The following is a 12355-nucleotide window of genomic DNA, read 5'->3' on the forward strand; positions in this document are numbered from 1 at the left end:
AAAATATTTTCCCTGAGAGCAGATCATGTGGTAGGTCAGTGGCTCTCTGCTCTGTAATTGCTATCAACACTCCCTTCATGTGGATGTAGCGTTCTTTGTTTTGTGAAAATATACCTGATATCCGCAACACCAAGCAAGTAACAATTTGAGATGATTGGATTTGATCATTAGTGATAAAAAATTATTTCTTACCCAGAGGTAAGAAATGTGATGTGACGGTTCAGCTGCTGTCACTGTTTGTTGTTCATTGTATTGCTTCGCTCTCTGCACCTGTTTCTGTGGGAGCTGGAAGACAGGGTGTTGGTGCTGGTTCATCCAAATGTGCCGGAGCCCAAGGCCATTGCATGCACTTTTCCCCAGGATCGCCCCTTCTCCTGACGAATGGAGACTTCCAGGACCCCGTGGTTCCTGGGTGCCAGGCGCAGGCACTTGATAAATCATCTCCTCTCACCTTTTTCTTTCTTTCAGACGAATGGTTTTGTCGCTTGAGTACGTAGATTTATGCTGCCAGGGCACAGCCCGTGATGACTCATGCTTGCACCTGTGGTGGGGACGACTTGCTCCGTCTCCGTTTCAGGCAGTCGTAAATTCAGCTCTCCCGGGATCAGGTGCACGCGCGCATCCTCGTGCTTCTCTTCCCACGATGCTTTCGAACGGCAGCTGCTTTCTTGGTTAAATGCTGAGCCCCTTGGGAGGGTCAGGAGCAAGTCCTGTGGTCTTAGGGCTCCCCGAGGCTTCATCGCCCCTCACAGACCCTGTGTGGGCGGCAGCATCAAGGGTGTGTGTCAGGACCACCCCAGCTGTGAGGGACTCTGGCCCCTTTTGCCTGTTTTGTAAGTCTGCTCTTTCACATCTCCAGACATAAACCTGTGCCAGGAGGGAACACTGTGGCCAGGGGCCAGAGCCGACCAGGTGAGGCCTTGGCTGGGAGCGTTCGTGCCACCCGAGAGGGCAGGGGCCAGAGCCGACCAGGTGAGGTCTTGGCTGGGAGCGTTCGTGCCACCCGAGAGGGCAGGGGCCAGAGCCGACCAGGTGAGGTCTTGGCTGGGAGCGTTCGTGCCACCCGAGAGGGCAGGGGCCAGGGCCGACCAGGTGAGGCCTTGGCTGGGAGCGTTCGTGCCACCCGAGAGGGCAGGGGCCAGGGCAGACTGGGTCAGGCCTTCCCCTCTTTTGTTGAAGTGGCACAGGAAGTCGGAATTGGAGTCTTCTTCTCTATTTGATTTCCTGCGTTTAAGCTGAAAGAATTAATCTCTCCCCCAAACTATAACAATTTTGTTTTGCTGTTTCTTTTTACCCCCCATGAAGCATGTTGGTACCAGACTCCACAGCCTGTTTTTTGTAGATGTTCCTTTTTTAAAAAAAGATTTTTTTTCATTTATTTATTTGAGAGGCAAAGAGAATGCCCATCTGCTGACTTGATCCCCAAATGTCTGCAACAGCTGGGGCTGGGCTAGGCAGAAGCCAGGGACTGGGAACTCAATCCAGGTCTCCCATGTGGGTGCCAGGCACCCAACTATCTGAATCATCACTGCTGTACATGGGCAGGAAGCAGGAGTTGGAGCGAGGTGTCGAAGCCTGGCACTCCCACATGGACGTGGGCTTCTTAGCCAGCATCTTTTTTTTTTTTTTTTTTACAGGCAGAGTGGACAGAGAGAGACAGAGAGAAGGGTCTTCCTTTTGCCGTTGGTTCACCCTCCAATGGCCGCCGCAGCCGGCGCACCGCGCTGATCCGATAGCAGGAGCCAGGTACTTATCCTGGTCTCCCATGGGGTGCAGGGCCCAAGCACCTGGGCCATCCTCCACTGCCTTCCCAGGCCACAGCAGAGAGCTGGACTGGAAGGGGAGCAAGTACTTGGGCCATCCTCCTCTGCACTCCCTGGCCACAGCAGAGAGCTGGCCTGGAAGAGGGGCAACCGGGACAGAATCTGGCGCCCCAACCGGGGCTAGAACCCGGTGTGCCGGCGCCGCAAGGAGGAGGATTAGGGCCATTTTCCACTGCTTTCCCAGGCACATTAACAGGGAGCTGGATTGGAAGTGGAACAGTCAGGATATGAACCGTTGCTCATATGGGATGCCAGCATTATTGGGCCCCTTTATGTCTTTTCTATTTATTTATTTAATGTCTTGTCTTAAGTTTACTTGAGAGGCAGAGAGAGCTGCCATCCATTGGTTCACTCCCAAATGCCTGCAAAGGCCTGGGGCTAAGGCTGAAGGTGGGAGCCAGGAACTCAGTCCAGGTGTCCCATGTGGGTGCAGGAATCCATCACTTTAGTCGTCACTGCTGCCTCCCAGGGTACACATTAGCAAGAAGTTGGAATCAGGAACAGAGAACCCTGGCACTCAGATACAGGATGTGGGCGTCCTAACCAGTAAGCTGAACGCTGATTTCTAGCAAATTCCTGGGTGATGCTGATGCCACACATTGTGCAAACCACTGCTTTAGGGCAGCTGTGTATCTGGGTATTGCCCTTAGAAATGGACATGTTTTATTTTGGACCAGTAGAATCTTGAGGTAAAGGAAGTTGCTCATTTGAAGTGTAAGGCAAGTAAAATCGGTGATAGAGCCAATGTCTTGGCTTGATCTCTAAGAATCTTGGAGCCCTGACCTTTGTAACTTGATGTCTTACGGAGATCTTCTGATGTTGGTCACACTGAGCTCACTCTTCCGTCCACATGTCTTATGCATCCCCCTTTCTTTTGTCTTTTCTGAAACTTTTTTTTTTTCTTTTTAAAAATTGGAGTGGCAACTCCTGTACTCCTGTACTCACTGTACAGCCTTCTCTTTCTGCCCGTCCACTGCATCCTCTGGTCTTCTCGAGCACTTCCAGGGCCACCACAGGGAGGCACTTCTCTTGAGTTGTGTTGTAGTCTGGGTCACTTTTCATCTGTGGGGTCTTCTCTCCCCACCGCAGTGTAAGTTTTTTGAGCTTAGATCTGTGCCATGTTTCTGTCATCTGTAGCAAGCGTCTGTTAATACTGGATACACTTCACCCTCCTGGTTTGTAGAGTTACTAAAATACTCGAGACTAATTTTTCTCATTCATTTTATTTAGTGAGCATTATTTTATTTTATTTTATTTTATTTTATTTTAATTTTTTATTTTTTGACAGGCAATGTGGACAGTGAGAGAGAGAGAGACAGAGAGAAAGGTCTTCCTTTGCCGTTGGTTCACCCTCCAATGGCCACCGCGGCCGGTGCGCTATGGCCTGTTCCATGTATAGATATTCAAGTGTTAGTGCATAAAGGTTTCTATTGCTTGTGTCCTTACGTTAGGTTTTCTCATGGATTGCTCAGGTCAGACTGTTGGGGTTACTCAGTCTCCTAATGTATTGCTGTAACAACCAAGTATACAAAAACAAAATAGCAATCGTTGGGCCCAGTGTTGCAGTGGGTTAAGTCAGTGCCTGTGTCACTGGCATCCCATATAGGCACATGTTCAAGTCCCAGCTGCTCTGCTTCAGATCCAGCTCTCCGCTAATGCACCTGGGAAAGCAGTGAAAGATGGCTCAAATGCTTGGGTCTCTCTCAGCCAAGTGGGAGACGGGATGGAGTTCCAGGCTCTTGACTTCAGCCTGGCCTAGCTCTGGCTGTTGTGGCCGTTTGGGGAATGAACCTGCAGGTGGAAGACCTCTCTCTCTCTCTGTAACTCTGCCTTTCAAATAAGTAATAAAATAAATCTTCTAAAAAAGTAGTAAATACTAAACTGGCTCATTTGGCATTCAAGTCTTTTACACTTCTGAACTTCTTAGAATGACATGCTTCTTGAAGCCCTAATGAAATGGAAGTTTTAAAGATTTATTTATTTGAAAGGTAGAGTGGCAAGAGATAGGGGGAGAGAGAAAGAGAAATCTTCAATCTGCTGGTTCACTGCCACAATGCCTAGGTCGGCCAAAGCCAGGAGCCAGGATTTCCATCTGTGTCTCCCATGTGGGTGGCAGGGATCCACGTACTTGGGCCATGATCTGCTGCCTCCCAGGGGCATTGGCAGGAAGCTGGATCAGAAATGTGGAATATTTGGGACTTGAACCAGACACTCCAGTATGGGATACAGGCATTCTAAGCAGTGACTTGTCCACTACTCCAAATACTCATTCCAGAATAACTATTTTTTTAAAAAAATATTTATTTATTTGAAAAGCCAAGTTACAGAGAGGCAGGGGGAGAGAAAGAGAGAGAGAGAGAGAGAGAGAGATCTTCCATCCTCTGGTTCACTCCCCAGATGACTTCAACAGCCAGGCTGGGCCAGGCTGAAGCCAGGAACCAGTAGCTTTTCCTGGGTCTCCCTTGTGGGTTCAGGATCCCAAGTACTGGAGCCATCTTCTGCTTTCCCAGGTGCATTAGCCGGGAGCTGGATCAGAGTGGAGCAGCTGGGACTTGAACTGGCAGCATTTGGGGTGCTGGCACTGTGGGTGGCAGTTTACCTGCTCTGACACAGTGCTGGTCCCTATTTTTTTATTCTTATTTTTTACTACAAAAATTTAATCAAAAGATGGCATGGTTTTACATTTTTGCAATCTGTTTAATTTCTGGTTTAGTGGAAGAAAACTTGATTTTCCCATCTGCTTCTGCATTTAATCTGTAGTGATAAGTTGTTTGGTTGAATTATATGAAAAAAATTGGTGTCACACAGATATATAGGCCAGGAAAAACATATTTTAGCAGAATTTTCAGATAATTGTGGATTTTATTTTTTGATACCACTCCAAAACTTAATATGTCATAGTTTCTTAGAATCCAAAATGACATGAATGAATTTTTAAAAAAGATTTACTATTTGAGAGGCGGAATTATAGACACAAAGAGAGAGACAGAGAAGAGAGGTTTCCATCCTCTGGTTCACTCCCCAAATGGTCTCAATGGCCAAAGCTGGGCTGATCTGAAGTCAGGAGCCAGGAGCTTCTTCCCAGTCTCCCATGCAGATACAGGGGCCCAAGCACTTGGGCCACCTTCCGCTGTTTTCTCTGGCCACAAACAGGGAGCTGGATCGGAAGTGGAGCAGCTAGCGCTCAAACTGGTGGCCAAATGGATATGCTGGTGCTGCAGGTGGAGGCTTAACCTACTACTACACGGCACTGGCCCCATGAATTTTTTTTCCTTAAACAAAAAGCCATTAAAAAATAAATAAAACATATTGGTCTGGTTTGTGCTTTGAATTAATAATCCTTTACATGTGTGATTTTGTTGGAAAATGTGGATCCAAGGTTATGCAGTCTCCTGACTGTTTTCACAGTTCATCGTGTGATATTTAAGAACCGCGTTTGTTGATGCCGTTGATCTCATCTCCAAGCTCCTTAGTATTGAACGGAGGCTGTCAGGCTGACAGGAAGCTGTGTTTTTCAAAATTCTCACTTTCTCTTGAAAGCTTAGTTTTTTGTGTGTTTTGTTTTTTTAAAGATTTATTTCTTAGGGACAGCACTGTAGTGTAGTGGGTAAATCACTGCCTGTAGCGCATATGGAAGGCAGTTCCTGTCCTGGCTACTCCACTTTTGTTCCAGCTCCCTACTGATGCACCTGGAAAAGCAGTGGAGGATGGCCCAAGCGTCTGGGGACTACTACCCACGTGATCTCCCACGTGGGGAAGATTCTCTCTCTCTCTCTCTCTCTGTCCTCCTCCTCTTCCTCCTCCCTGTCAATGACATTGATCTTGTGTCCGCTGGTTCACTCCCCAAATGGCCACATGAGTCAGGGCTGGGCCAGGCTGAAGCCAGGAGCCAGGGACTCCCTCCAGGTGTCCCACATGGGTGGCAGGTGCCCAAGCATAGGGGCCATCCTCAGCTGCCTTCCCAGGCACATTAACAGGAAGGTGGATCAGATGTACAGAGTAGGGGCCAGTGATGTGGCGTAGTGGGTAAAGCCATGCCCACAACGCCACATCCTGCATAGGCACTGGTTCCAGCCACAGCTGTTCCACTTCTAGTCCAGCTCCTTGCTAATTAATGGCCTGGGAAAAGCAGTGGAAGATGGCCCAAGTGTTTGAGCCCCTGTCACCCACATAGAAGACCTGGATAAAGCTCCAGGCCCTTGGTTTTGGCCTGGCCCAGCCATAACTATTGCTGTCATTTGGGTAGTGAATCAGTGGATGAAGATAGCTCTCTCTCTCTCTGTAACTCTTTCAAATAAATAAATAAATCTTAAAAAAAAAAAAAAAAAAAAAAAAAAAAAGGACAGAGTAGCCAGGACTTGATCCAGGCTCTGCACTATAGAGTGCCGGCATCCCACGTGGCAGCTTAACTTGCTTTGCCACACAGCTGCTCCCAAGTGTTGAAATTTAATTATTTTTCTTCTCTATTGAGTACTTCATCACATTCTTTTTATTTAAAAAATGTTTATTTATTTATTTGAAAGTCTTCCTGGTGGGGTTGGGGGAGGCAGAGGGGTCTTAATGTCTGCCTGTTTACTCCCTAGATGGTTGTAATATCCAGGTCTGGGCCTGGCCAAAGCCAGCAGCTAGGAGCCAGGAACTCCATCCTGGTCCCCCACTTGGGTATCGGGCTCCGCTTGGGTCACCATCTGCTGCCTTCCCAGGCATGTTAGCAGGAAGCAGAGCAGCAGGGACTTCAACTGGCACTTCGATATGAAATGCTGGTGTCACAGCTGGCCGCTTAGCCCTCTGTAGCACAGCACCGACCCCATTTCATCACATTCTTAAATGAAAGTGGCGTTTTTTCCCCTGTAAGTGCTGTTGGCATAAGATACAGGAAAGAATAGCATGGTTTTGTTCCATTGCCTCAAGAGAGCATGCAGTTTTTATCCACCAATTGGTTTTTTGCCGTCAGTGCAAAGAGCAACAAAGTGAAATGCAGATAAAATCTGGGTATTATCAGGAAGCCGGTTTTGATCCCCTGAAAGGATCTTTGAGAGCTGCTGCATTATGGGAGTAAAATCTGGGGTGCAGGAGGTGACTTTTGTCACTGCCGCCTTACAGATCTGTCCTCGGGTTTGTCAGCTCCAAAAATCATTTCTAAAATTCAGCGATTAGACCCTTGACTCATACTTTGCTAGTTGAGAGACTGCAGTTTATAAAATATAGCTTTGTGTGTTTATGAGAGGAGTGCCAGAGATGCTCTGGTCACTGTTGGAAGCCAGAACCGGAACATGAGCGTGGAGCTCTGGAGCATTGTCTTGGACGTCCTAACCGCCTCGTGACCGTGACACTGCTTTTCCGCAGCAGCAGTGTGCCTGCTCCACCTACTCACTGGCTCGCTCGCTCGCTCTCAAAAGATGGATTTATTTGAGAGGAAGAGTTAGAGAGAGGGGGAGGTTGGTCTTCTGTCTGCTGGTTCACTCCCCAGATGGCAGTAATCACCAGAGCTGGGCCGATCAGGAGCCAGGAGCCAGGAGCTTCTTTCTGGGTCTCCCGTGTGGGTGCAGGGGCCATCCTCCACTGCTTTCCCAGGCCTTTAGGGAGCTGGATCAGAACTAGAGTAGGTGTCCACGTGGGATGCCGGCGCTGCAGGTGGAGGCTTAACGTAGTCCACCACAGCGCCGACCCCTCGCTGGATCTCTTTTCCAGAGAATTATTGTTTCCGATGTCAGTTAATTAGACATTTTCTTTAAAATTTTTTTAAAAAATATCATTTATTTGAAAGAGTCACACACACAGAAATCTTCGCATCTGCTGATTCATTTCCCAAATGCCTGCAAGTCAGGGCTGCATCAGGCTGAAGCCAAGAGCCTGGAGCTCCGTCTGGGTCTCCCGTGTGCGTGGCAGGGACTTCAGTACTTGAGCCTCCCGGGGTGCACGTGAGCAGGTAGCTGGATTAGAAACAGAGGTGGAACTCGAACCCAGGGGTTCCAGTGTGGGGTCTGAGAGTCCCAAGCGGTGTCTGAACTGCTGTGTGCCAGCTGCCTGGCCCCTGGACATTTTGGTTTTAGCCTCCTTTCCAGACTTTACTGGGCTGTGCTTCTCTTTAGGTTGGCAGTACACAGTCACCTTTCTTCATTTTGATTCATTTTCATGTTTAAAAACTTGAATTCATATGAAATAAATGTGGGCGAGCATGTATAGATAAGAATCTACAGTTTAACAAGATCGCCATTGTTTGCACATAATGAACAATAAAGCAGATACTCAGGTACACCCAGCCAGTTTAAGAATCAAGCCTTACCAGTACTGTTGCATGTTTGTGTTGTTTTTATAACATTATTACAAAACAGCATTATTTTTCCATGTTAAATGTTAGGTTCATTATGTATAGGTTTTTTTTTTATTTTATTTATTTATTATTTTATTTTTTGACAGGCAGAGTGGACAGTGAGAGAGAGAGACAGAGAGAAAGGTCTTCCTTTGCCGTTGGTTCACCCTCCAATGGCCGCCGCGGCCGGCGCGCGGCGGCCGGCGCACCGCGCTGATCCGATGGCAGGAGCCAGGAGCCAGGTGCTTTTCCTGGTCTCCCATGGGGTGCAGGGCCCAAGCACCTGGGCCATCCTCCACTGCACTCCCGGGCCACAGCAGAGAGCTGGCCTGGAAGAGGGGCAACTGGGACAGAATCCGGCACCCCGACCGGGACTAGAACCCAGTGTGCCGGCGCCGCTAGGCGGAGGATTAGCCTAGTGAGCCGCGGCGCCGGCCTAGGTTATTTTTTTTAAATATAACTTTTTTGACAGGCAGAGTTAGACAGTGAGAGACAGAGAGAAAGGTCTTCCTGCCAGTGGTTCATCCCTAAAATGGCTGCTACGCACTGCTATACTGCACCGATCTGAAGCCAGGAGCCAGGTGTTCCCTCCTGGTCTCCCATGGGGTGCAGGGCCCAAGCACTTGGGATATCCTCCACTGCCTTCCCAGGCCACAGCAGAGAGCTGGACTGGAGGAGGAGCAACCGGGACAGAATCCGGCGCCCCAACTGGGACTAGAACCTGGGGTGCTGGCGCCGCAGGCGGAGGATTAGCCTAGTGAGCCGCCACGCCGGCCCTAAAATATAATTTTTAAAATTCAAAAATGTTTGTTTATTTCTAAGACAGAGAGAGAGAGAGATGAGCTTGTTCGCTTCCCAGGTGCCTGCAGCAGCTAGAGCTGCAGCAGACTGAGCTGGGAGCCAGGCGCTCAATACAGACCTCAGAGCCAGTTTTGTGTGCAGCGAGTTAAGTCACCTCCTGTGACACCGGCGTCCCACATGAGCACCAGTTCAAGTCCCTGCTGCTCCGTTTCCAACCTGGCTGCCTTCCAGCACACCTGGGAGAGCAGCGGAAGACAATCCAGTGGTGCCTGTGTCTCCCACGTGGGAGACGAGGTGGAGTCCAGGCTCCTGATCTTTCCCTAACGCAGTCCTGGCCCTTGTGGCCACCTGGAGAGTAAACCAGGGGATGAAAGATCTCTCTCTGTCTCTGTGTTGCAGAGAGAGGAATCTCATCCATTGGTTTACTCCTCAGATGGGGTACTACTCCACTACTCCACTGCACCAACCCTAAGGTGTGCACTTTTTTTTTTTAAAGGTTTATTTATTTTACTTGAAAGAGTTACACAGAGAGAGGAGAGGCAGAGAGAGAGAGAGAGAGAGAGAGAGAAGAAAGAAAGAGGTCTTCCATCTGATGGTTCACTCCCCAGTTGGCTGCAACGGACGGAGCTGTGCCAATCAGGAGCCAGGAGCTAGGAGCTTCTTCTGGGTCTCCCACGTGGGTGCAGGGACCCAAGGACTTGGGCCATCTTCTGCTTTCCCAGGCCACAGCAGAGAGCTGGATTGGAAGTGGAGCAGCCGGCTATGGAACCGGCACCCATATGGGATGCCAGCGCTTCAGGCTGGGGTGTTAACCTGCTGTGCCACAGCACTGGCCCCAGTGTGCATGTTTTGATTACAATGCAGGATAGGCATTCTCTTTATTCATCCCAGTACTGCTACATTCTACTGCTAACTGAGCTTAGTTCTCTATTCCTTTTCCCTCCAACTCTTTAAAATTTTTTTTTTATTTTATTTTTAATTTATTTGAAAGCCAGTTATAAAGAGAGGAGGAGAGACATGGAGAGAGGGAGAGAGAGAGACTTCCATCTGCTGGTTTACCCTCGAATGGCTGCAGCGTATCTGGTCTCCTTGCTTGGCCTCTCCCTGTGTCTTCACTGTCAGCCCCACTCCACTTCTTGGCTTCCCTTGCTTCCCATCTCAGAGGCCTTGTCCCATGTTAACACTTCTTTAGTTATTCCTTTAAAATCACCGTAAGCTCCCTTGCTTTTCCTTCCATTTTGTCTTATCTGACAAAGTGTTGATAGTGGTTGAATATAGCTAGGGACCTTCTGTGTAACTGAGCCTGAGTAGAAAGTTGTTACAGGGGAGAGGGGTAGAAGCAGTGGGAGACACGGGGTGCACAGCCCATCGCAAACCTGGGTACTGCTGCTTGACGACCCTACTACCTTTCCCTAGTGAGCACTCTTTCCTTTGCTCAAAGACAAAACTGTGTGTCAGGACTCTCTGAGGCTCCCATGGGTTTCTCTGGTCCTGCCGTACCCTTGGGAAGGTGAAGAAACAGAACAGTGCCCTTTGCACAGTCATTTCTCAGGAAATACTTACGGAATGAATAGATGGCATCTTGTATGTTAGGCTCAGCACCAAGTACCAGGAGAGTGCCCCCACTTGTTTCTTAAGCATTTTATGTTTTAAAAAATATCATGGAGCTGGTGTTGTGACACACAAGTTACGCACAGGTTAAGTCGCCGCCTGCAAGAGCTGCATCCCCTGTCAGACCCCAGTTCCAGTCCCAGCTGCTCTGCTTCCAGTCCAGCTCCCTGCTAATGTGGCCAGTGAAGCAGCAGCAGATGGCCTGGGTGCTTGGAGACCTGCACCCACGTGGGAGACCTGGTTGGAGTTCCTGGCTCCCGGCTTTAGCCTGATCTAGCCCGATCTAGCCCTGGCCCTTCTGGCCTTTGGAGGAGTGAACCAACAGGTGGAAGATCTCTATCTCTCCCTTTCTGTCACCCTGCCTTTCAAATAAATAAAATAAATCTTTAAAACTTATTTATTTGTTTTCATTTCATTTTAAAGGCGGGGGAGGTGCAGGCAGACAGAGCTCTTCCATTGGCTACTTGATTCCCCAAGTGCCCACAACAGCTGAGGTTGGGCAAGCCAAAGCCAGGAACCTGGAACTCAATCCGGGTCTCCCATGTGGGTGGCAGGGACCCAAAGTCCTTGAGCCATCACTGCTGTCCCCCAGTGCCCCCGGTGCGCGCATTAGCAAGAAACTGTATTACAAGTGGAGTAGTGGGGAGTTGAAGCAGGCACTCCAGTGCAGGATGCTGGCATCCCTAGGGGCGAGTTAACCCCTGACCTGTGGTATCTCCTAACTTGGATTTTAGATTTAGTGGAAAGACCTTGGGCTTAGGAATCACAGTATCTATGTTTACCTCTCTGCTTCTGAGCAGAATGACTAAAATGGCAGGTGACTAACAAATGAGGAAACACTCCTGTTGATTTCTGGGACGTTTCTTCATTTGTTAAGCAAGCGTAATAGTATCTGTGGTTCTGTGAAGCTTAATTGGGATAATTATATGGACCAAAATTATTTCTAAATTGTAATGTTCTATTGTGTTAATGGTTCTTGCCTGTTGGGAGGGTGGAGGAAGGGGATTTGTCTTATTTTAGGTCTAAATCTCTCGATTCAGTGAGCACAAGCATCAGCAATTCAAATGTGCTCAGCTTATTTCTGAGGCTAGAACATCTTTTTCTTCCGTTTCGCATGCTTTTTGGGGTTGATTAGTTTCAGTGTGACATTTGCTTTTTTTTTTTTTTTAATTTATTTATTTGAAAGACAGCGTTATCAGGGTGGGAGGTGTTACCCTTTCGCTGGTTCACTCTCCAGATGGCTGTAACATCTGGAGCTGGGCCAATCTGAAGCCAGGAGCTTCTTCCAGGTCTCCCATGTGGATGCAGGGGCCCAAGGACTGGGGCCATTTGCTGCTGCTTTCCCAGGTGCATTAGTGGGGAGCTGGATGGGAAGTGGAGCAGCCATATGGGATGCCGGTGTCTCAGGGCAGTGGCTTTGCCTGCTGTGCCACAGTGCTGGCCTCACGTTGACTGACTTTGAAACATAGTGCAGAGATGTCTCTTCTTGGTCATTACACTTTATGGGTACCGTGGCCAAGACTTTGCTCTTTTATGTCTCAGTGAATTGATTTTTTTAAAAGATTTATTTATTTTATTTGAAAATCAGAATAAGAGAGAGAGAGGAAGAGGGACAGGGAGAGAGGGAGAGAGAGTGAAGTGTTCCATCCGCTGGTTCATTCCCCAATTGGCCACAATGGCCAGAGCTGCACCGATCAGAAACCAGGAGCCAAGAGCTTCTTCCAGGTCTTCCCATGTGGGTGCAGGGGCCCAAGGACTTGGGTCATCTTCTACTGCTTTCCCAGGCCATAGCAGAGAGCTGGATGGG

At 48.7% G+C, this 12355-nt stretch overlaps 1 protein-coding gene across 37 annotated transcripts in view; it reads left to right on the top strand.

Annotated features, from left to right (window-relative positions):
• The window catches only part of CLIP1 (CAP-Gly domain containing linker protein 1), a 136650-nt gene that overhangs the window by 26529 nt on the left and 97766 nt on the right, over positions 1 to 12355 (top strand). The window lies entirely within an intron of this gene.

Source organism: Oryctolagus cuniculus, chromosome 21 (assembly GCF_964237555.1).
Source record: "Oryctolagus cuniculus chromosome 21, mOryCun1.1, whole genome shotgun sequence".
Classification (NCBI taxonomy): Eukaryota; Metazoa; Chordata; class Mammalia; order Lagomorpha; family Leporidae; genus Oryctolagus; species Oryctolagus cuniculus.